This window comes from Leucopleurus acutus (genome assembly GCF_964270905.1).
Source record: "Leucopleurus acutus genome assembly, chromosome: 2".
NCBI lineage: Eukaryota > Metazoa > Chordata > Mammalia > Artiodactyla > Delphinidae > Leucopleurus > Leucopleurus acutus.
In genome coordinates, this window is record NC_139143.1 from 60,085,674 (window position 1) to 60,112,394 (window position 26,721).

Consider the following 26,721-nt stretch of genomic DNA (forward strand, 5'->3'; position numbering starts at 1 on the left):
CAATTTACATTCCCACCGATAGTGCACAAGGGTTCCCTTTTCACCACATTGTTGCCAACACTTGTTATTTGTTATCTTTTAATAATAGCCATTCTGACAAGTGTGAGGTGATACCTCATTGTTGTTTTGATTTGCATTTCCCTAGTGATGAGTATATTGAGCATCTTTTCATATGCCTGTTAATCATCTGTATGTCTTCTTTGGATAAATGTCTATTTAGATCCTCTGCTCATTTTTTAATCGGGTTGTTTTTAAGATGTTGAGTTGTATGATTTCTATGTATACTTTGGATATTAACCCCTTATTGGATATATGGTTTGCAAATATCTTCTCCAATTCAGTGGTTGACTTTTTCATTTTGTTGATAGTTTCCTTAACTGAGAAAGAGCCTTTTAGTTTGAAGTAGTCCTATTTGTTTATTTTTGCTTTTGTTTCCCTTGCCTGGGCAGACATATCCAAAAAATATTACTAAAACTGATATCTAAGAACATACTGCCTATGTTTTCTTCAAGAAGTTTTATTGTTTCAGGACTTACATTTAAGTCTTTAATCCATTTTGAATTTATTTTTGTGCATGGTGTGAGAGAGTAGTCCACTTTGATTCTTTGTGTGTAGCTGTCCAGTTTTCCCAACACCATTTATTGAAGAGGCTCTCTTTCCCGCATTGTATATTCTTGCCTCCTTTGTCATAGATTAATTGCCCATATGAGCGTGGGTTCATTTCTGGGCTGTCTATTCTGTTCCATTAATCCAGTTTTCTGTTTTTGTGCCAGTACCATAGTGTTTTGATGACTGTAGCTTTGTAGTATAGTTTGAAATCAGGGCGCATGTTACCTCCAGCTTTGTTGTTCTTTCTCAAGATTGTTTTGGCTATTTGAGGTCTCTTGTGTTTCCATACAGACTTTAAAATTATTTGTTCTAGTTCTGTGAAAAATGCCATTGGTATTTTGATAGAGACTGCATTGAATCTGTACATTGCCTTGGAGAGTATGGTCATTTTTAACAATATTAATTCTTCCAATCCATGAACATGGTATATTTTTCCATCTGTGTCACCTTCAGTTTCTTTAATCAGTTTCTTACAGTTTTCTGAATACAAGTCTTTTACCTGCTTACTTAGATTTCCTAGATATCTTATAATTTTGATGTGATTGTAAATAAGATTGTTTTCTTAATTTTTCTTTTTGATAGTTCATTGTTAGTGTATATAAATGCAATAGATTTCTGTATATTAATTTTATATCCTGCAACCTTACTGAATTAGTCAATGAATTCTAGTAGTTTTCTGGTGGTGTCTTTAGGATTCTTCTATGTGTAGTATCATGTCATCTACAAAGAGTGACAGTTTAATTTTCCCTTTCAAATTTGGATTCCTTTTATTTCCTTTTCTTCTATGATTGCTGTGGTTAGGACTTCCAATACTATGTTGAATAAAAGTGATGGGTGGGCATCCTGTTTTGCTTCTGATCTTAGAGGAAATGCTTTCGGCATTTCACTGTTGAGTGTGATGTTAGCTGTAGGCTTGTCATACATGGCCTTTATCATATTGAGGTATGTTCCCTCTGTACCCACTTTGTTGAGAGTTTTTATCATGAATGGATGTTGAATTTTGTCAAAAGCTTTTTCTTTATCTAATCAGATGATCATATAATTTTTATTCTTCAATTTGTTAATGTGGTGTGTAACATTTATTGATTTGCAGATATTGAAAAATCCTTTCATCCTTGCGATAAATCCCACTTGATCATGGTGTATGATCCTTTTAATGTATTGGTTGAATTTGATTTGCTAATATTTTGTTGAAGATATTTGCATCTATGTTCATCAGTAATATTAGCCTGTAATTTTCTTTTTTTGTGGTATCTTTGTCTGGTTTTGGTATCAGGGTAATGCTGGTCTTGCACAGTGAATTTGGAAGTATTCCTTGCTCTGCAGTTTTTGGAATAGTTTGAGAAGGATAGGTTTGGTACATGTTTGGTAAAATGTTTGGTAGAATTCATCTGTGTAGCCATCTGGTCCTGGAGTTTTGTTTGTCGGGAGCTTTTAAATTACTGATTCAATTTCATTACTGGTAATTGGTCTGTTTATATTTTCTATTTCTTCCTGGTTCAGTCTTGGGAGATTGTACCTTTCTAAGAATTTGTCCATTTCTTCTACGTTGTCCATTTTATTGGCATATAATTGTTTATAGTAATCTCTTATCCTTTGTATTTCTGTGGTATTGATTGTGACATCTCATTTTTCATTTCTGATTTTATTGATTTGGGCCCTCTCTCTTTTTTTCTTGATGAGTCTGGCTAAAGGTTTATCAATTTCACTTATCTTTGCAAAGAACCAGCTCTTAGTTTCATTGATTTTTTTTCTATTGTTATTTTAGTTTCTATGTCATTTATTTCTGATCTTAACTTTATGACTTCTTTCCTTCTAGTAACTTTGGGTTTTGTTTGTTCTTTTTCTAATTCCTTTAGGTGTAAGGTTAGGTTGTTTATTTGAGATTTTTCTTGTTTCTTGAGGTAGGCTTGTATCGCTATAAATCTTCCTCTTAGTACTGCTTTTGCTGTGTCCCATAGATTTTGGATCATCATGTTTTTGTTTTCATTTGTGTCTAGGTATTTTTTTATTTCCTCTTTGATTTCTTCAGTGATCCATTGATTATTTAGTAGCATATTATTTAACCTCCATATGTTCATATTTTTGTGTGTTTTTACTTGTAGTTAATTTCTATTCTCATAGTGTTATGGTCAGAAAAATGCTTGATATGATTTCAGTTTTCTTAAATTTACTGAGATTTTTTTTGTGGCCTAGGACGTGATCCATCCTGGAAAATATTTTATGTGCACTTGAAAAGAATGTCTATTCTGCTGCTTTTGGATAGAATGTTATCTATCTATATTTATATCTATCTATATCTATCTATAGGTCAATGAAATCCAACTGGTCTAATGTGTCATTTAAGACCAGTGACTTCCTTACTGATTTTCTGTCTGATGATCTGTCCATTGATGTGCTGATAAGTGGGGTGTTAAAGGTCTCTATGATTACTGCATTACTCTTGATTTCTCCCTTTATGTCTGTTAATATTTCCTTTATGTATAGGTGCTCCTATGTTGTAAATATATGTATTTACAATTGTTATATCTTCTTGGATTGAACCCTTGATCATTATGTAATGTCTTTCTTTGTCTCTTATTACAGCCTTTGTTTTAAAGTCTATTTTGTCTGATATAAGTATTGCTGCTCTAGCTTTCTTTTGATTTCCTTTTGCATGGAATAGCTTTTTCCAATCCCTCACTTTCAGTGTGTGTTTGTCTTTAGATCTGAAGTGAGTTTCTTGTAGGTGCCATATGCATATCTTGTTTTAATATCCGTTCAGCCATCCTATGTCTTTTAATTGAAGCATTATTCCATTTACATTTAAGTAATTATTGATAGGTATGTACTCATTGCCATTTTGTTAATTGTTTTCTGGGGGTGTTTTTTGGTAGTTCTTTTTTCTTCCTTTTATCGTCTTTTGATCTCTTCCCTTGAGATCTGAGGACACTTTTTAGTATTATGTTTGGATTCCTTTTTCTTTCTCTTGGGTGTATCTATTATGAATTTTTTTTTTTTTTTTTTTTCAGTACACGGGCCTCTCATTGTTGTGGCCTCTCCCGTTGCGGAGCACAGGCTCTGGACGTGCAGGCTCAGTGGCCATGGCTCACGGGCCCAGCCGCTCCGTGGCATGTGGGATCTTCCCGGACCGGGGCACGAACCCATGTCCCCTGCATCGGCAGGTGGACTCTCAACCACTGCACCACCAGGGAAGCCCTATTTGAATTTTTGATTTGTGGTTTTCAGGACCTTGGTAGTCCCAGGGCTGGTGTCTGCTGGCTGGTGGGCATGGCTGTGGCCCAAGTCATCTTGGAGTTGGTGTCCACCTACTGGTTGGTGAAGCCATGCCCTGGTGTCTCTGGCTACAGGGCCTGGGGGTCCCAGAGCTGGTGTTGTCCCAGTGGTGGGTGGGGCCAGGGTCCAAGGGGTCCTGTGCTTGTCCCTGCCTCCTGGTGCTTCCTACTTTGTCTTCGGCACTCTGTTGATTGGAGTCAGGTCCTGGGTTGCTGGGGGCTCAGGGACTCCTAAGGCAGCTGGCCTACTGATGGGTGGGGCTGTGTCTCTCCCAGCTAGGTTTTTGACCAGGGACATCCCAGGGCTGGTGCCTACCAGCTGGTGGGCTGTGCCAAGTCTTTGCACCAATAAGCTAGTGAGAGTGTTCCAAAATGGTGCTTGCCAGCACCAGTGTCCTCGTGGTAGGATGAGCTTCCAAAAATGACTGCTGCCAGCATCTGTGTCCCTAAATTGAGTCCCAATTGCTTCCTGCTTCTCTGGAGGCTCTTCAAGATCAGCAAGTGAGTCTGACCCTGGCTCCCTTCAAATTACTGCTTTTGCCCTGGGTCCCAGAACATGTGAGATTTTGTGTGCACCCTTAAGAGTGGAGTTTATTTTCCACAGCCCTTTGGCTCTCCCTAAAGTAAGCCCCACTGGCCTTTAAAGCCAAATATTCTGGGGACACATCTTCCTGGTACAGTACCCCCAGGCTGGGGAGCTGTTATGGGGCTTGGACCCCTTGCTCCTTGGGGAGGACCTCTGCAGTAATTGTCCTCCTGTTAGTGGGTCTTGACAATATTGCCTCTCTGTCCCTCCTATCTATCTCATTGTGGTCCCTTTAGTTGTGTAAGATCTTTTCTGCTAGTCTTCAGGTTGCTCTCATCAATAGTTGCTCTGTAAATATCTGTAATTATGGTGTGTCTGTGGGAGGAGGTGAGCTCAAGGTCTTCCTGCTCCACCATCTTGGCCAATCAATTAGGTCTGCATTTAGAGGAGGTGAGAGACTGGAGGCAGACCTCTGTGAGGGCATGTGCCAGGTCTGTTTCTCCACTGCATACTTGCATGTGTTTGCAGAGGGCAGCACAGGATGACATCTAGATAGACAAACATGATTGATGAAGATGCTATTAACTGAGATGGGAAATTTGGAATGAAGGGAAATTGTGAGGTTGGGAGTGAGGGAAAGATAGGATAGAGATCATGAATTTCAAATATACCATGTTGAATTTGAGATGCCTTTGGGAAATCCAAGGGGATGTATTCAGGAGATAAATTATGGATTTTTGGAGAGAACTTGGATCTAGGAATTTATATTTAGAAATTATCAGTGTATAGGAATTATGTAATGTTGGTATGAATAAAGTCACTTTTGGAGAGCATTATGAGGGCTTGGAAAATGCCTTCTTGGAGTTAACCAACTCTTAGACTGATAAGGCAGTCTAGAGTATTGAGTCCCCTTTGTGTAGAGCATCTTTTCTGATAATGTTGAAAAGATAAATTTTATCTCTGACTCAGTGAGACAGAAAATCTTGAGAGTATTTTTGTGAACTTTAAAGAGACTCTCTCATTCATTCCTCCATCCTCACTAATACCATTCAGGTCAATTCAGTTCAACACCCTGACAGAGCCCCTAGTGTATGAAATTCACTATATTAGGTTCCATAGGGTTTATGAAAGGAGTGAGTCCTCCCTTCAAGGAACTTCCAACATCTTAGAGAATAGTAAGCAAGGGTATAAGTGACTAAAATACAAGGTGGAAGAAAGTAAGTACCATTTTCATTAATAAATTGAATGCTATGAGTCTTCAAAAGATGAAGGAATTAGTATATTTGTAGAGATCCGGAAATGTTCTATAGAGAAGGTGGTCTTGAAGGATGAATAGATTAACGATCAGCAAAGACAAATTATTGATAGAAGAAACAGTAAAATGAAAGTGACAGTGGGTTATGTTTGGCTGACTTGGAACATTGGGAGGTAAGCCTGAGAAGATGGGAGTAAGGCCTTGAATGCCAGGGTGAAAAGATTCTATTTGATTTCATAATTCATAGTGCTTCAGCTCTCTTTCAACAATATTTCAGAGGTCAATGCTAGGCCTTTCTCAATTTCAGAACAAATGGGTATAGAAGAACTGTGATCCTTATTCAAGAAGAAAGTTAACTGATTGGTATTACAGAGTCATCATATACAGACAAGCCAAAATTGGAAATTCACTTCTGAAGACAGATACTCGTTGCTTAGACTGAAGCCACAGCCCCAATTCCCATTTCCTTAGATCTAGATCTGTATTTTTCTCAGCTCACGATTCCCTTGAGGGGACTGCTCTTGTTTTTCTCGTGAGTCATTTGTTATCTTAAATATTGGCATCTATGAGATAAGAGTTTTCTAAATCACTTTTACAGAATGCTTGTAAACACTCATGTTTAGAGCAGGTTTCTTCATTGACCTCGTGCCATTGATGTGTTCCAAGCTACTTCGGGGCATTAAATTCCCTGAAGCTTTACCGTGGAAACATACTTTCAGGTCATAACTCTTTCTTGTGCCTGGGCGTGGGCCTCAGTTATTTATGTGGTAGCTCATATAACCAGTCTAACAGGGTTTTCAGTAAAACCTGAGCTTCCATAGGGATATAATATTTCTTTTCCTAATTGCTCATAATTTCATCCTATTTCTTCTAACTGCAATTGAAGATGACATTACTCTCCCTTTTATGTCAGTTGATGATACATAATTCTCCTGCAACAGCCGATGACTGTATTTACTAACACATTAAAAAACATCGATATGTATTCAGGTCAGAGTCATTTTTACATCAGTATTTTATGTGTGCGTCAGGTGGCGGAATGTTGAAAAGGGGCTTCATTCTTATAAAAACTACCTCGCACCTTTGCAGACAAAGTGTACGACTGAAAGCCTGTGAATCACCAGAGGTACTGGTTATTCTCTGTATCATCCCACACTGACCTCCACCCCAGTCCCAGATTCATTTTCTGTCCTTCCCTGCCTTGCTCTGTACTTGAGAGTCTATTTCAGACCGTATCTCCAGGGCCCCTTTGCCCACTGGCTCCCCATTGGGTTTGGATAGTAGGAGCCATCAGCAAGAGACCAGAGGTTGGGAGGAGAGTAACATGGTATTTCTCTCTTGCTCTCTCCCAGCTTTAGTGTGGTGTTTTTGGCAATAGCTATTCCCTGCCGTGACTGTAGCCTTCGCTGGCTTCTGGTTACGCTGCTTCTTCCCCTCACCCGTTCTTCCTTGGAAGTGTAACAGCTTTCATCAGTTGCCAGTCCCTGGGTGCCTCAGTACCCTGACCCATTGCTCTGTGGGTAACCCCTTCATGTAGGTGTCTTCACTTGATCCATTTGTGGGTGTACCGCATTTCCTGTTGGAATTATGTTGAAAACACCAGATATTGCAGTTTCCAAATAAATTATTTGGCAAACGAGCTATCTGTTCACCTTGCCTGTAACCTGCCTGGGTCTTTCTTTCATGGCCATCAAGGGGCCCACTGTGGAAGTATCACCAGAAGTAATTAATTATAGAACACTGAAGCTCACTTCTGAAAAAAATGGGGCCAGAATATTCTACTTGGAATGGAGACGCTATATATTTTAGATTTTATATGCATAGCTTATGGGAGCACATAAGATGATAAAGTTTTGATATGAATAATGTGTTCACTGATGAAAGAAAGATCAGAGGGAGAGCCACAGTGGATCAGCTCCGTGTGATTCAGCAGACTTATATTTTTAAGTGAGAAAGAAAAGGTGGGGTAGATGGAACATTGAAAAATACTAAAGGCTTTTCCTACAGATACTGATTCCTGATAAAGAGTTGCTACAACTGATCTGCGTGATTAAGATAGGATGGAAGTCATCAAAACTATATGCAATACCAATGGCTCTTTTGTAAGAAATGCACAGCTGCTCAGCTCGAGATTTCTGGAGATCTCGATCCATTCTCCCTCAGTCCTACCACTGTGAGAACTTCACCAAGTCAGTGAGCCTCAATTTACCATGGGTAAATGGGAATAATTATAATCAGTTTAGCTCTTTCATAGGACTGCTATGAGGATAAAATTTAATTGTAGATATGAAAGCACTGGGGTATACATATATGTTGTCTACTACCATAATAAGCCAGACTTGCTGCCTGAGGCTGTGTCTGATGGGGCTCACCAGGACTCAGAGCTCAGATGTAAACCACAAAACCATTTTGCCTCTATGGTGCCCTGTATACACAGGAGACTCAATACATATTTGTAGACTAGATTTATCTTATCTACATTGGTTTGGGTATAATAAACATTTTAATGACTTCAATGGCATAGACCAAAACACTAGGTGACTTTTCCTGTAACACCTTACTTTGGACTGGATCACAGCTAAATTAGTGGATAGGTCATTTTTAGAGCTAAGGAGTAAGAGTGGTGGACAGTTCCCACTAGGCTTCCATAATGATTAACAATACAGAATGTGCTAGAAACTCTATTGTGTTCAGTCACTCTGTAGAGCAAGTAATGAGGCAATATGGAAAAAATTCTGAACTTGGTAGAGAGAATAGTCAGCTTTCAGTAAAGAAAAGTGAATGTAATTGAGGTAATCGCTTCCTACCGAAAATGGAAAGGGGGAATCTTTACCATGAGAAAGACGTTATAAAGTCACTGAAGTAGCATAAACACTGGCATCAGAAAAATCTTCATCACTGACTGCTTGACCCTGGAGCTTTTTGTAAACCTCTCTGAGTCTCAATTCTCCCGTTTGTAAAATGGGTATGAAATGCCAAGGTTGTTTATACGCGCACACACACACACACACACACACACACACACACACACACACACGTGCTTTCACACATATAGGGCTGAGTAGTGCCCAGCATAGAGAAGGTTCTTTTCTAAAAAATTTTTTATTGGAGTATAGTTGATTTACAATGTTGTGTTACTTTCTGCTGTACAGCAAAGTGATTCAGTTATACATATACATATATCCACTCTTTTTAAATTTCGTTTCCCATATAGATCATTACAGAGTATTGAGTAGTGTTCCCTGTGCTATACAGTAGGTTCTTATTCATCATCTATTTTATATACTGTATTGTGTATATGTCCATCCCAATCACCCATTTATCCTTCCCTTCACTTTCCTCCGGTAACCATAAGATTTTTTTCTACGTCTGTGACTCTATTTCTGTTTGAGAAGGTTATTAATAGCAGTTATTATTAATGTAAACAGTAATCTGACTTCGATTTGCTATCTTTTCCCCAGTATGAATTAATCAGTATAGGCTACACTATGTTAAAGTAATAGGTAAACTTTGAAATATCTGTGGCTTAACATGACATAGGTTTATTTATTGCCCATGTCAGTTTCTGATGTGGATTAGGTTGCTCTCCTTTGGGAGGTGACTCAGAACTCTGGGATTCATCCATCATGTAGTTATGCCAACTGGGACTCATGGTTTTAATGGAAAGAAAAGCAAAAGATGGGAGATGTTGGCATGATGCCTTTTAGGGATGCCAGGACTTCCATCTCTTCCATCTACCATTCATTGGTCAAAACCTAGTTGCATGGCCTCTAATCGAACAGCAAGAGAGGCTGGAAATTTTAATTTTCATATATCTTCAATAAAATAAAAATGATATATCTACTACACATAGCAGGTGTAAGACTCAGTGATCCTAAGAAACTGGATTGATAAAATTCTTCTTTGGTATATTTGACAGTTTTCCTAATTTTTTATATTCCAGTATGTCAAGATCTTGGTTTGTAAACAGCCCAGCCCTTGGAAAGGACTGAGCATGTTCTAGTCTGCCATGAAAAGTACAGCTTAAGAGGAGCTGAGGCTTGAGCCTTTTCCGGCCCCTGCCCTGGGCAAGCTGCAGTAGGGGAAGGAGTGAAGCTTATCTAACTGGAGGATGGGAAACATGTGGTGAGCAGTTGTTTGGCTGCAGGGATGTGCCAAGAAGAGCAGTGATGTAAAGCTGCTTTGGGCTTTAGCAGATGAAGCAAGAGTCCCAGAAGATCCTTAGAGATTAAGAAGGAAAACAAACGGTCTCAATGATCTGGGGTTATCACGGCAGTTAAAGGAAGGAAAGCTGTCAGCTCACCTTGTTGGGGGCGGGGCTGTAATGGCAAGGTGCATCAGAGTCATGACTAGGACTAAAATCTCAGGAAATAGTTATTATAAAACCTAGAAGGAGCCTTTAGCTTAGAAAAAAGTTTTAATTGTTCTGTTCCTTTTAAAAAATTATGTTGGATCAATAATCTTTTACAATTGTTTTTACTACCAATAACATTTACATTTGAGATATTACTGGTAGAGAGACCTGGACTTTACATTTGACATTTTATTAATATAATTTTTTGTATAAAATGCATGGACTCCTTGGGCCTCAGATTCACAAGCCTTGCTCACTCCTATCTATGTGTTTATGTGGATTCTCTTTCTTAGACTCTTTGTCTGTTCGAATCCTTTCTTAAGTCTCTAACTCAAGTACTACCTTTTCCATTAAGCCTTCCCTGGGATTTCTGCCTACATGGTCTGTAGCTAATGAACTAATGTCCACGTGCCATTACCAGACATTTAGGACATTTAATCACTCACCACATTGTAATGTTTCTTGGTTTGTTTCATATTACTTAATTCCAGAACTGTTACTGAGCTTCGATTGTGATCATATCTGGGCTTTACAACCTGAGACCCAGCGCGCGGTATACAGTAGATCCTCTATAAATATATATTGTTTTGATGAATGCGTGCCATAGCCAGACAAGTGAGGGGTAGAGGCTGAATTATGTAGCACGAAATGAAAACATGCCCCCAAACACAGTTGCTTTAGTAAGAGATCAGGCTTGGAGATGTGGTATTGGATTTATCTCTTCGGGTAATTTTCTGCATTACTGAAAGGAAAGATATGCTGTCCACAGACATATCATTCTTTTTTCTTTTGTTAAGTAAAGTGGCAGGGAATTAAGCTGAAACTTCATCAGGCTCAACTAGAAACACACAGTTGTCAATCTCCTATTGGGAGAATGAGTCATGCTCTTGTACTTTGTGAGTACTTTGTGAGTTTAAGAGGAAGTGAACTCTATAGACATGTACAATTTTGTCTGTGGTGGTTGTTATTATTGTTCTTGGGATAGCTGTAAAGGTAAATAGATCTGTACTCTGATGGGAATAGAATTTTCTGGGGGCACCTGGAGATTGGAGAAAGAGCCTATAGGATAGGCAGGCATCTGTCTACCTACCTAACAGACCGGTGACTCCAGTGTCCACTGGATTTTAAATCATGCAGTTGACTCTGTGTCAGGACCCATTGCTGACACTTCATCCTCAGAGGAGCAGCCCCCTTTAGATTCTGATCAACACCAGAGGGAACAATCTGACCAGTCACCTGCAACTTGGACTGATCTGCTTTTATTTTGATTGAATAAAAGTATATTGAGCATCTACTGCACATGAGATGCTGGGGAAAGAGAGCTGATTTGGGCCCCAGTGAAAAGACACATCAGGGAACATTAATAATATCACAGTGTGCAGTCATCCCAGGGCTTTGGGTTCTATTTGCTGTTTATATTGAGCTATCATTTCTTGAGCAATTACTATGCACCAGATACTCTGCCTCAGTTTTATATGTATTATCTCATTTAATCTATGCAATGTTCTTATTCTCATTCATTCAACAAATGCATTGAGCACCTATTATGTGCCTGGCAATGTTCTAGACCCAGGGAGTACAACAATGTATAGGATGGACAAAAATTCCACCTCATATGGATCTTACATTTTGGTAGCTGACACAGGTAGTGAGCAGAATAAATAAGTAAAATAATCAGTGTGTTAGATGGTGATAAAGTTTAAGGAAAAAATCAGGCAGGGAATGAGGACAGGATAGCCAGGGAGGCCGCAGAGAGAAGGTGAACTTTGAGTAAAGACCTGGAGGAGGGAAGGGAGTGGGTCATGCAAGTATTTGAGGAAAGGAATATTGCAGAGAGAGGAAATTAGAAGTACAAAGCTCTAGAGAATGACAAGGAGACTCTTGTGGCTATAGTGGAAAGATCAGAGTACTGGGAGGCAAGATCATGAGGCCTTGTAGGCTACATAAGTAATCCGGCATTTACAGTGAGTGAGATGGGAAACCGTTGGAGGGTTTGAGCAGAAAAGACATGCAATCTGACTCACTGGTTAATGGCTTTACTGAAAGTGTCCTGGGCAGAAGAGTGTTAGGAAACCAACACAATAGTCCATATAAGAAATGATGGTGGCTTGGACAATGGTTATAGAGTGGACTTAGTGAAGAGAGGCTGGGTTTAAGGTATATTTTAAAGGTTGAGCCAACAGGATTTTCCTGCATGTTGGATTTGGGGTATAAAAGAAAGATGATAATAAGGCTTTAGTTCTGATCAGTTAGAAGAATGAAGATTCTAATTAATGAGCTCAGAAAGAGGATGAGAGAAGCAGATTTAGGGGAAAATATTAGGAGCTCCACTCTAGATAGGTTCAGTTTTAGATGCTAGTGACATATCCAAGCATAGATGTGGAGTAGGAGATGTACAAACATGGAGTCCAGGGAAGAACTTTTTGTTAGAAATAGAAATTTTAGCATCATCAGTTTATGGATGGTATTTAAAGCCATAAGCCTAGATAAGATAACCAAGGAAATAATAATAATAAATAAAAATAAGCAAAATAAAACTTAGGACAGTGAAATAATTTAAGATTATATAGCAATGGCACATCAGGGACTCAAATCCTGCTCCATCTGACCACTAAACCATGTCCTTCATGAGTAGAGGGTCCTGCCTTCTTTGATGTTTGACACTTAATAGTTTTCCTGGACTTGACCAGCAAGGGGGTTGGGGACTGATAGCAGAAAAGAATGATCTATTGGAATCTGGAAGAGTCCAATGACGAGAAGCCAAAGAAACTCCTGCTGTCTCCCCAGTTCTGTGGAACATATTGGAAATAATCTCTTGCATTTAAAAAATACTTACAGTAGATTGTATTCATCTCTCTAACTCTTTACCAATCCCTGCATCTATGCCCTTTGCAATGGAGCCTTCCGGTTTTACCCACTACACAGGCAGGTCACATCCTCCACCCCATCTCTTCAGGTTCACCAATGTGAATTGTTTTGGCCAATGCTAGCGAGCATTACGTGAGCAAAGTCTTGAGAAGCTCTTGTGTGTCTGGGCTTGCTCTCTTCTTAGTATTTCATTGTCATGAGAAGAACACGCCTGGGGTAGCCTGCTGATTTCAGGAGGCAAAGAAACATGTGGAACAGAGCTGATCAGTGTCACTGAGCCCTGCCTAGATCAGTTGATTCCAATCTGACCACCAGACATGTGAGTGAGGCCAGCTGAGATCAGGAAAGTTGTTCAGCTGAGCCCTACTGAGCCCAGCCTAGATCAGCCAATTCATACATCAGTGAGAATAAACTAATGCTTTAAGCTCCAGAGTTTTGGGGTGGTTTGTTAAGCAGCATACTTTTTGGCAAAGCTAACTGATACAGCACCTTACAAAACAGCTTCATGGACATTGCCCCATGTAACCCTCATAGCAATTTTGTGAGGTAGAATTTATCACCCCTTTTATACCTCTGAGGGAAACTGAGGCTTAGAGATGTCTCCTGACTTGCCCTAAGGTATGTAGCTAGTAAATAGGGGAGCAAGAATGCAAGCAAGGATCAGTTTCTGATGAAGTCTCTTATCCTCTTGAGTCTAGTACTTTGCTTTCTTCACCTTCAGTTGCCATTTGGGAAGACAGTTTACTCTCATGAGATCCTGGAAACAGCATCTTCCTTGTCAGTCTAGAACTTTGATTCACATAGTTAATTATTGATGTAATTGATTGGCTCTTGATAAATTCACACATGCACACACACGCACGGGCACACATACACTCACACTCACTGGATGACCTAAATCCTTCTCTTCTCTTATGCCTTCGGTGAATCTGTCAGGGTAACAACAGGTTGGGGATGGCATCTTGGCCCTAACCTCAAGGAAGAGTCCGCCCCATTCTTGAAACCCCATGATTGAAAGCTGTTTCTCAGCTTCCATGGCCTCTGCTCCTACATCCCACAGACTTCCTATCAAAGTCCAAAGACGCCTCTGTTTCCCAAACCACCTCTCTTTGGGAGCATGCTGAATTCTGGGAAGAAACCTGTGTGAAAGTCACATGGGTTTGTCCACTTTGTGATCCATCATCTCTGAAAATTAAAGCCACTGTTGAATTTCCTGCCAGGGAAGAAGTGGTTTACATGTTGTCCAGAGAAGCCTTCATTTTTATTTGTGTTCACAGAATATGACCTGTCCATGACCTCAGACAAATGAAAAACAGTTCCTCCTGACAAAAAGTGCCTGCATTTTAAATAGATGTTAAGAGTAGGATATCAGCTCTCTCTGGCTGTGGCCAGAGCCTGGAAGACAAAGCACCCTCATCCTCACCTTTTCAGCCTCGATTCCCACTTTCCTCCAAGGCAAAACTCCTAGTCCTGCCAGGTGAGCCTCCTCACTGCCTCCGCTCCCACCACACCTGGAACTTTCCCACCTTTGTGATTTTGTTCACAGCATTCTTTTGCCTCAGTGTCCTTTCCCAGCCACTCAAATTAATGAGCACCTAATATATAGCAGGCACTGTTCTAGGTGCTGTGAAAAATTAGAATTAACTGATAAAACCCTTCCTGATATGCAGCTTGTGTTTAAGAGACACATGACTGTAAACAAGTCATGTATCAATGGCATCATTTAAGTAGTGGCCTGAAGGAGGTAAAGGTGAGCCAGGCAGATATCTGGGTGAGAGTCTAAGAGCGGGTGAGGTATGTTTGGAGAATATTAAGAAGCTCAGTGTGATCAAAACAGAGTGAATGAGGGGTTGGAGGATAGTATTAGTAGATGAAGGCAGAGAATTAATGAAGGACCAGATTATGTGAGCCTTGTAGGGCACTGTAAGGAGTGAGATGAGAAGCCAGAGGAATGACATGATCTGACTTAAGTGTTAAGTGGACTTTCCTGACTACGATATGGACAATAGTCTGTAGGGAGGCAAGCCCCAAAGTAGAGAGACCGGTTAAGAGGCAATTACAGTGATCTAGGTGGGAGGATGGGGATTTGGACAAGTGAGCAGTGATGGAGGTAGGGAGAAGTAGTCACAGTCTCTATAAAATTTGAAGGTGGAGCCAACGGAATATGGACAGAGTTTAGATGGCAGTATAAAAAACATAGAGTCAGGGTTGACTCCAAGATTTATAGACTCGCAAAGTGATATCTGTCCTCTTTCAAGGGCCAGCTCCAGCATCTGCTCCTCGAGGAAGTTGTCACTGAGCACCCCCAACATCCCTTTATGTCTCTTCTAAACAGTACCATTTATGGGCCACTTATCCTATACGGCCCTGAACTGAGAGCATTACCTTTCAAGCTTCTCTGTCTCATCTTCCCAAGAAGTCGGTAAACTGTTCAAGAGCTGAAGCTGTGTCTGCTGCTTCTCAGCATCTCCCAAAGTTCAAGAAATAGTGTCTAGTACACAAAAGATCAAAATGGTCGACTGATGATAAATTGATATAGGATTATGGAGTCTTAGCATGCCTACCTCAGAGGCTTGTCCCAGCCACAGGGATGGGAGTGTGTGTGTGTGTGTGTGTGTGTGTGTGTGTGTGTGTGTGTGTGTTTAGAGTCCAGGGCCTAGCCACTAAAGGACTGGACTTAGGGTAGAGCAGGTGCGATGGCCAGACCAATCTCTCACGGGAAGTTCTGCATCCAGAGAGGCTCGGCCTCTTCCCCACGGCATGCACTCAGGTGTGGCGCACATGGTTATTTCATTTTCTTTTTTGAAAAAAAGTTTTTTTTATTTGAAGATACATAAAGAAACCATTAACATTTTATTAATTTTTATTTAATATTGGAGTATAATTGATAACAATGTTGTGTTACTTTCAGGTGTACAGCACATTGTTTCAGTTATAGGTATGCATCTATTTGTTTTCAAATTCTTTCCCCATTTAGGTTATTACAGAATATTTTGCAAATTCCTGTGCTATACAGTAGGTCCTTGTTGGTTATCTATTAAATATTTAAATACAGTAGTCTGTATGTATCAATAAGAGCGAGTGTTCCAACTGTGAGCGATCAAAACCAAACCAAATGGCTCCAAGCAATGATTGGACGGAGTTTTAGCTTCTTTTAGTTTTTATGCTTAGTGTGTTTCAAAAGTTCTGTTTTCCTTAAAAAGGTTCCCTAAACTTTGGGTCCCAAACCATTTTTTTTTGATATGGTTATGATTTATTCTGAGATTGTGTGTGGGGTGTGTGTGTGTAGTTAGGTTTCAAGACTATTGGGTCATTCTTGACCTGCCCCAGTTGTAGATAGCCAGGTGAGGAGACAGATGGCTGATGCTCCAGGGCTGAGGGACTGCGACTGCTCAGTGAGTATTTGTGGCTAGTTGATAAATGAACCTCAGGACTAGGAAGTCAGATCCTAGTCTCAGTTGAGAGACTTAGTCAAAAGGGAAACTCCTTGCGGGCTATTCAGCTTCTAGACCAGTGTTTTTCAACCTCTGGATTGAGATATATTTGGTGGGGTATGAGATCAATCTGATCTCAAAGAGACAGCAGTGAGAGGTCCTGAAGAAAGAACTTATTCCCTGCCCAGGAATTGAACCTGGGTAGCCTGGATAGAAACCAGGAATCCTAGCCGCTAGACCACAAAGGACAAGAGGCTAGAAGCAAAGTTTCCCTGGCCCTTGCTCCATTTCAAAGCAAAAATGTTTCAAGGAGGCAAAAACTACAAAAACAGGTACAAAGTTTATTATTAGAGACACAGCACAACATATGGGAGAGCACACAGAGGAACAGTTTGCGTCAGGAGCAAGGCAGAAATACACACCCAGAGAGGCGCGCTCCTGAATGAGGCATGCAGTACGTCAGAATCTAGGGAGAAATACGCACGGGAGAGAAAGGGTGTGGGCATCCCTCCGAATATATAGGACAGTTCTTCCAGGTCTTTGTTTACCTTTGGCCAATTGTCTTGTTTCTTTTTCCACACCTAACCTGTCCTAGGACTCACCCCAACATGCGTGTACATCTTTTTGCTAAGATGGATTCTACCACAGAGGCCTGTGGGTTCATGTCCACACTTACTATGGGGTGTCACCCCCTCCCTTTTTGACCCCCAAGGAGCTTTCCTGAGCATGTGCAGACAAGGAAGTTTTCCTTGACCTCAGGAGTGGTCATCTTACCTCTTTACTTCAGTAGAGCTCAGCTTCTGCCACTAGCTTTGTCCTTGGAGTGTCTGCATGAGAAGCTTCAGTTTTACTCCACGTGACAAACACCAGCTGTCCAGCCCAGGGGCCCATCTATCTCCACCTCGCATCTAGAGGGTTGCAACCCACATTTTAAAAAAATGGGCTAAGATAGAGTGTACAGTGTAAAAAATGCCTTCACGAGTGGTGGTTTTATTTTGGAAAACTTTGTTTCACTGCTGTGTATGGGTGGATGCGTGTGGGTATGTCCTAGGTAACAATGTAAATTCTATTTCGAGAAAGAAAAAACACTGTTCAAGGCAATTTGGAGACAGGTGGAAGATCGAATTTAGAGAGAGACCCTTCACTCCTTGCGCCACTTCCCCAAATGCCAAGCGCACTGGGTCCTGTGTTTTCCAGGAGGTGGCCAGCCCCACACACCACATTCACACATGAATCTAGTAAAGAGAATGATGCCCTCCAGTTTATAGTCTCAGATACACACACACAGGTGCCAGCACATACGCACACCTTCACTTGGAACAGCGTCCGCCTTTCTGGGAAACAGCCCTAAGCCCCAACAGAGTCTCAGAACTCAGTGTTCATCCAAGGGTAAAACTCAAGAAGAGGGGGTTTTCACTTTCTTGCCTGAAGCTGCTTAAAAAGCTTCATTAGAAAGGTCTCTCCACCTCCGCTCCCTGCCACACACTGCTATGCGCTGGTGCCAAGTGTGTGAGCCTTCGTTAAGCATGCACTTCTAAGCAAGGAGCATTGACTTCCTCTTAATTGAGGCATGATAATTAGAGCATTAACACATTAGGAGGGTGAGACAACATGTTTGGCTTTTGTGATTAATTATCTGAGGATTGTAATAAGTTGTTAAGACATTAATTACACTGGCATGTTTACTGCTCTCGGTTGCACAGGCAAGGCCTCGCCATGGCAAGTCAGAACATATCTAAGGAGGTAGCCGTGATGGGAAGCGCAGGTGGGTGGGTCACAGAAATGAGTCTGTGGAGCCCTGCAGCCCTGTCTGAGGGGGCCGGTGTCAAGGTCTGCTGCTTTTCTTCCAGGTCGTGTGTGGGCTCAGGATGTAGAAGAATAATTTTTAAAATTTTAATGTAGAGTCAATGAAATAAAGACACTGAGGTCTCCAAGTTCAAAGCTTTTTCAGTCCTAGAGGTCAGTAAAAATGTAAACCATGTCATGGCCTTGGAGAAGGCAGGCTTGCGGGTCTTCCCTTCAGGCCACCCCACAAGGATGAGTCTCTCTGTTGTGTGTGAGGGAGACTTCTATTAGGGAAGAGGAGAGAACAGAGGGGCAAAGCCTGGACATCTGAGCCGGGCAGGAGCGAGGAGGAAGGGCCTGGGAGACTCTGGACAGAAGCCTGAGGGGGAAGGCACCGTCCATTCTGTTCCCTATGTCACGGGGTGTGGCCCCCGTGCTGGAAAGGCATCAAGATAGGCTGAGTGTGCAGAATGTGTTAGGGGCAAACAGCTATCCGTGTAACTTAAAAAGATAACAAACTTACTATTGAGGGAGAAAAGCAGCTTAAGGGACCGGAACCTGGAGAGGGCATTTAATAATTGTTTTAGGCTCTTCGTGTACACTTCCTTGGGAAGTAGTTACTTGTTCTTGCTGAGAGGGGACGTCAGGGAGCATAACCCAAGAGGTGCGTGGAATACATATTTGTATTCCTAATGATGAAGAGTCACCTGTTAAAATCAACATTTGGCTAAAGCCAAATATGACCACTCGAGAATGAACTTCTGGGTTATAAATCTAAATAACAAATTTTATTATAAAAATTTAATTATTCCAAAAAGTTCATTATGGAAAATTTTAGGACTCATGTTTTAAGTTTGACATTATGATGCAGGAACAACAATCTCTCGGCTCTGCCAGCCACTGGCTAGGCTGTGAGGACCCCAGGTTATCCAACTACCATCCTAAAGCCATGTTCATGCTCAGTTCAGGTAGCTGGAGGAGTACGAGGCATGGCCTAAAAGAAAGTGACTAACTAATAGCCAATTCATTTTTTCAAGATTATTTTGTTTAACGTTACTAATGCCAGAGTTTTTAAAAAAACAACAAAGATTAGAAATATGATTTTATCTAATCTCTATTACTCTGCCTGAGATGGTTATTTACATTGTAATAAACATTTGTGCTTGCACAAGGAAACAGTGCTCTTCCTGAAACCTTGATAACACACACATGTTAACTTCCCATTAATTTTCCCATTTACCCATGTGCTTAGCAGTTTGAAAGTTCTGAATAATTACTTTTGTTCTTAAAATTAACAGCTTGCACAATCATCATTAATTTTTGTAGTGTTTTACTCTTGCAATAATAAATGTGTATTTAAACCGTAAGTGGTAGAATTTCAACACATAAAACGCATAAGGAGCCTTTCATTCCAAGGTCTTTGTGTAATGCTTTTGCATATTTGAAAGTAAATATTCAGATGAGAATAAATTCAAATGACATGGCTTTTTAAAAAACTGATTGGACTATCTTGACTTGAAAGGCTAGTGACCTAGATGATTACATGATCGTTGACCACACATACATTCAGGGCTCCTGGAAATGCTGTTGAAGTGGGCCTTTGGTTATTTAGCCTTTTGATGGCTAAATAACCATAATAATAATAATAATAGGAGATATAATAATAATCGGAGATTTTAATACTAATAGGAGATTTTGGCCAGGCACCAAGTGTGAAGGCTGAATTTGGTACATTCTAATCTCATTTGTTAAAATGAAATGGCAGCTTCTGTATAGGGTGAATTACCATCATCAAGAGCTTGGGGCTGGTGTCTTTTGGGGCAGAGTTGAGAAGGCATAATTTAAATGGAGGGAACTGATATCTAAGACTGTAAAAGAAGTCAGGGTGGAACCTGGACACAGGCTGCTCCCCACCCCCAATATGTTGCCATGTTGACAAGGGAAAGCCTCTTCATCCAGCCTAGTCTGACCTGGAAAGGAAGCAGAGGAGGGTGATGTGTCAGTCTGTGCTGGAAGTGGTGGGAATCACCAGCCTTCAGAGCACCAGCTTCAGAGTTCCCCACTCAGAGATGTGGGGAGGAGGAAGAGGGGCCTTCTTTCCTTTTATCTCCTACCTCCTCACTCCAGAAAGTTCCTTCCTAGGCTGCATTTAAGAATGTTCAATTCCAAATTAGCCTGTTTCCCTGGGGTGTCCTTAGGGTCTTCCCTGCCAGGCTGGTTCAGAGAGACCCTCTAGACCGCAGAGCATACTACTAACCTGCAGGTGAAGGCCTGATGGGCTTCGGATCCTACAGAGCATACATTCTTCCTCAGCTCAAAGCTGCCCCCTCACTTTCCTGTTCTTTCTCCCTGCCTATTCTGCTCAGAGCATTAAATGTGGAGCAGTTTGTTTCTATCCCAGTAGACCATCACTAGAGCTTGGAAGGTGGAAGTGATCATTATTAAATACAGTTCAAGTCTTCCACACGTATCTGAGTACAGTAAACATTAAAAATTAATGCCTCTAATAATAAAACCCAGAATAACGATGCTGTTATCACTAATTGTAATTTATTGCAAGCTGGTAGTGTGTTAAGTGCTCTGAAGAACATAAAGGTAAAAAAACAGCCTTCTTTGAGTAGGTGAGTGGGATGAATGATTTCCCTGCTCCTGAGATTACCTGCCCGTTGATGCTTACTTACAGAGCTGTCATTAGGAACACCTTCTTCCTGGTTATAGGCCAAGTCTGCCCCTTTAACAATGGGGGAGGAAGAAAGAAGTCTTTGAACCATTTCAAGGGCTGATGATAGCCATTCTCTTTTGTGGTCCACGAGGTTATGATTCACATGACTGGCATTAGCTAACATTTGATGTTATTAGTTATCTTTTCCTGTATGCTCTCCGTCCCCTCTACTAAGTCCCTTCAGATTTAGACCATTTTATATCTCCCAGTGACTGTTACACTGTTACAGTGTCTTAATTTGCATTATCGTAAGAGCTCTTAAAATGGAATTGTGTGTGTGTGCGTGCGTGCATGTGTGCACTCGCAAGTCTTTTGGCCCTTACTAAATTGTAAACTCTTTGACATTCAAGACAATGTCTTAACGTATCTTATTATCTGCTGTTCTTAGCAGAGCCCTGTTCTCCCTATTAACAAATATTAATTGGTTAAATATTAAGCTATGTTAACTTTTCTCATAGCTCTGATATTCTTACACATTAATTAGACATGATTGTCCATTCACTCACTCATTCATTCATTCATCCATCAAATATTATTCTAAGCACTATGCTAAGTGCCAAGGGTACAGAAGCAAACCAGACAAGTCTGTGCTCTCTTGGAACTTATTCTTTTAAGACATACAATAATCAAATAAGCATATAAACAAACAGGATAACTTCTAGCCACGGTGAGTGCTGGTAGGTAAATTATGGATAAAAGGCGAGTGGGGGGAAGGAAGCTACTTCGAAGAGAGTCATCAGGGAAAATCTCCCCAACAGGGGGAAGGCCTGGCCAGGCATTATCCACAGAAGCTCTGGGAGGATGCTTCTGAGGTTGAAATCATTTAGCCTGTTAAGTTTTCTTTATCTAATTTATTTATTCAGTCATTTAATAATTCCTTTATCATTTGTTATGCCCATGAGTTTGGGATTCTGAACCTGGCCCTGAGGACCCAGAGATAGTGATGGCATAACCCTGCCCTTGAGGAATTTACAATCTAGTGGTGGAGAGTAACCTGGAGATATAAAATGACAGTGGGTTCCTATGAGCCGCAGAATGAAGGAATCTGGATTATGGCTCACTTTGTATATGCTGCTTTCTGAAGGATTTTAGCAATTAATTCTGCAGGGAGTAAATTCAAATGAAGAATGAGGCCTCCGTATAGGCCCTGTCTATGCTCACTCAGCTCCTGGCCCAGGGCTGCTTTGTGGTCGGCCCTCAGTGACTATCTGGGAAACTGCATCGAAGGGATGCAGACGTAGAGAATGGAGTTTGAGGACACGGGGAGGGGGAAGGGTAAGCTGGGATGAAGTGAGACGGTGGCATGGACATATATACACTACCAAATGTAAAATAGATAGCTAGTGGGAAGCAGCCGCAAAGCACAGGGAGATCAGCTCGTTGCTTTGTGACCATCTAGACGGGTGGGATAGGGAGGGTGGGAGGGAGGGAGACGCAAGAGAGAGGAGGTATGGGAATGTACGTATATGTATAGCTGATTCACTTTGTTATAAAGCAGAAACTAACACACCATTGTAAAGCAATTATACTCCAATAAAAATATTTTTTTTTAAAAAAAGAGAATGGAGAGATTGGAAGCCACAGGTGGGAAAGAGAAAGCGGGAGGACAGGCGGAGAGGCAGAAGTCACTGCGAACTTGAGCAGCTAAATGCCTTAAGTAGGGCTCTGGTCAGGGCCTATATGGCGGCCTCATTCTTCATTTGAATTCACTCCCTGCAGAATTAATTGCTAAAATCCTTCAGAAAGCAGCAGGGAAGTATTACTTGCCCAGAAGACATTTGGATTTAGTGAAGTTTGTGCTTGTGACATATTTCTAAAAAGAACCAGATTTTATATCCTCCATATTTCTTGCACAGCCTGTTAGAGTACTGTGTGTGTGTGTGTGTGTGTGTACATATGTGTATGTATTTGGTTGTTTGATTGACTTGAGGTCTAGAACCAAAGAAGGAAAAAGATTTTTGGTTTCTAAAAGGCTGTAGTCTCTGTCCCCTAAAAGAAGATGAGCCATAAGAATGTCAAAAGACAGCTTAAGAGGAGAAACACAGGATTATGTGTTCCTCCTGGTTACTGCATATAAATTGCTTCTTTGCCTGAAAGATCATGTTCCATAGGGACCAGCAAGTGCCTGGCTTAATATTGTTGGTCCTTGTGCCACTGAGCGAACTGAGTTCTTCCCCCCAGTACTGGGGCGATTGTGTCTAGAATACCAAACACAGGAGGTGGGCATTAATTAGGGCTAATGGCCTGTAATTGGAGTTGCCTTTATCCCTCCTTCCATTCTCCAAGCACAGACTGTCAGAAGGCTCATTTTCACTGAAGCGTCATAATTAACACAGAGCCTAATGTGAAAGGCAGATGAGGTTGAAGCCCAGAATAGCTCCGAGATCCCCAAGGGTGTATGTATGCAGAGCTGTGGGGAGCAGGCCTGGGAAAAGAAGAGGCTGGCATTTAGGTTGACCTCCAAATGTTTTCCTTTCAGAGAAGCAGTCACCACTGCTCTCACCCTTTATATTCCTAAAAGGAGTACTCTAAAATACTGGGCTAGTCACTACTGGACTGGGATTTCAGAACCCTGGCCTCTGGAAGTTGCAGGAAGCGCACCTGGCGAGTTTCAAATCCTCTACTTTCCATTCCCCCCCCCCCCTAATTTGTAAGGGAAGATTTCCTTCTTCATGAAGCTGACATCTTTTTTGGGTGGACCTGGGGGGGTTGGTAAGTGTAATAATGTCTCGGAAGTCCTTGGAGTGCCTTGGGAAAAAAAAAATCAAGGTATCTCTCTTATTACTGTTGGTCTTCCAATTCCCCTGAACTCTGAGAACCCATTAAAGTGATTACTTCATGAGGAGGCTAGTAGAAAAGCAAGACTAATATATTTCTTCACTTGGCAGCTCCCACATATCAAAGGACTCTAAGTGCACTTACAATCACTGTCATATTCTCATGTTTACCCCCTTGGTTCTACTTAGAACATAATAAACTAAACACCTGCTATTTGTCTCCTAAGACCAGATTTCATGAACTTTCCACAGGTTGCTTACAGCACCCCTTGTGCACATGCACAAATATTTACTTAATTCCATGCCACTGGAGAACTAGGAGAAAGATAAAATAAGGGGAGTGCCTATGCCACATTCTAATTCCAGGTCCCCAAATCAGAGGGAGGAAAAATGGGAAAAGAAAAAACTGATGAATGGTCTAGGTTCTCCATATCAGGCTTCCTTGGAGTATTCAGACAAAGTCGTTGGCTTAATTTCCATTCTGAGCCGTTTATTGAAAGGAGATTCCCTAAATATATGCAATTTTCCTCGTCTCATCAAGGGGAGGTACCAGAGGAGTGTCGCATGATGCTAGTTGTAAGAACAAAGACAACAATTGCTAACTTGATATAGGGATGATTGACACATTGGGATATTGTCTTATTGCACTTGCTGCTATAGGACACTACCATGACTTGGGAACATCAAACCATGCAGCTCCTCTGGTAAGGATGGAAAATGGTACCCAGATTATTCACAGCCAGCTGCAGATTCACGAATGCTGGAGGCGGCCACATGCAGAAACCAGCTGGTTCGTTTCTACAGAGTGTTTTTACTGCCCTAGTGGGCTTTTTCTTTAAATCCTTTCACTTGGGCAGTAATCTACCATGTCATTAAGTTGCTTCATTAGTAGATTTCTCTAGATCATTTGGATTTTTATTCTGATGCTTGGCCATATTGGAGAACTTGGGTATAAATTATTTTCCTGATCTCAGAATACTCAGGGACTGACTTATTAAAGAGACATTGTTTTCTGATTTTTTCAGACTTCCTCTGACACGTAGTAATTTACCTGAGTTGAAATACTTGCGAGTACAAGTAATTTGAGCTGAAGCCAGACAGTGTACACATATTAAAGATACTTGGGGAAAAGTCACTGGGTAGCTGCGAATATGAGCTTTGGGGTTGGCTGGGGATAGGCAGCTGGGTTTGAGAAATGGTGTTGAGCTGGCACATACTGCCTGGCGTGACCCTGCTGAGCCTCCTCTGATGAGTGGGTACCTGATGTACTGGCTGTTCCATTGCTTGAATATCACATCTGCACGCAGCCCAGTCCTCTGCTTTTAACTGTGGCACCAAGGTGTTTTGAAAGAAAGATGGTGTTGCTTTCCACATACTGAAATTTAGACTGGAGGTACATCCTTTAAATATATACAATTTTTATTTTTATGTTTTTGAAAATGCTGGAGATAAAAGATCCAGATCTCTTCATTTTCTACACAGTAAGTCTTTAATAGGTTAACATTCTTCACTTTTTTTTTTTTTTGCCAAATTTTCTAAAATGTTAGAAGTTAGAGATGCATGAAGAAACAGGCTGCTTTTAGGAAACTCCAAATTTCAGACACCTAGAAAGACAGGTGGGAAGAGATTAGCAGGTAAGGCTATAAATGGGCCAGTTGTAAAGGGCACTGAATATAGCTGTATAGGAAAGAACAACAAGAACATGGGTTAAGGTCTCAGCTCCACACAGGGAGATCAGCTCGGTGCTTTGTGACCACCTAGAGGGGTGGGATAGGGAGGGTGGGAGGGAGGGAGACGCAAGAGGGACGAGATATGGGGACATATGTATATGTATAACTGATTCACTTTGTTATAAAGCAGAAACTAACACACCATTGTAAAGCAATTATACTCCAATAAAGATGTTAAAAAAAAAAAAACTCCATTGTTTAACCACCCATGTGAATCTGGAAAAGTCCTATGAGCTCTCTATCCTCCGATTCTTAATCTGTCAGATGGGGAGAAGACTTCACTGAAAAGAGCCAGGTTCTTTACATATTCCTGCCCTGCTATCCTCAGGCCATCAGATTAGCTCCTCTCATGGTTGCAAAAGGACAGCTGCAGTTCCTAGTGTCACGTATTTATGCATCAATGTCTGAAGATAAACACAGGGCCTACTGTATTTTACAGAATCTAAGATGTCATTGGCTGGAAGGTACACTATTATTATTATATATCACCGCAAAAGAAACAACACTGCCAATTAGATTATGAAAAACTGTTTTTCGTCAGATGCATCCTGAATTATCCAATTGATGAAACGCAATGTACAATATATTTTCTTATGTAAGAATGTCTCTAAAACTCTTTACCATACCATTTCCCCTCTGTCAGCAGACTTCCCACACGCCAGTCCTTAAGCCAGTCCCTAGTAGTATCCCTGTACCTTGTGTATGTCCTCCTATTCTCTTCTCTCCTGGGCCGTTGGAAGCTTGCAGCTTCTGCTGCAGCACCCTGGGCCAGTTCTATGCAAGCCCACACCATTTTACTAAGTCTCTGGCTTCTCCCACCACTTCTACACTTCAGTAAACACCATGCTGGCAGTTACTCCTTACAGGACGAACTCTTACCAATGGAAGACAGAGAGTGAGAACGGGCTTGCAGACAAATTGCTTCTCTGTTCCCCCCTGTGATGGCCTGTTCCAAAGCATGTGTGTGCTTTTTTTTTAAAATTTTTAAAATATTTTATTTATTTATTTTCTTTATTTTTTGGCTGTGTCAGGTCTTAGTTGAGGCATGTGGTCTCTTCGTTGAAGCACTGGGGCTTCTCTCCAGTTGTGGTGCATGGGTCCAGACCACGTGTGCTCTGTAGTTTGTGGCGTGCAGCCTCTCTCATTGGGGCACGTGAGCTCAATAGTTGTGTCTCACAGGCTTAGTTGCCCCGCGGCATGTGGGATCTTAGTTCCTGGACCAGGGATCGAACCTGCATTGGAAGGTGGATTCTTTACCACTGGACCACCAGGGAAGTCCCCAAAGCATGGGTTTTTGATGTAGCTTCTCTGGAGATAATCTCTAGTAGCTCAGTAACTTTGTGTCTCTTTGTGAAATAGTGGCCAACCTGGAAAAGCATCAACTTT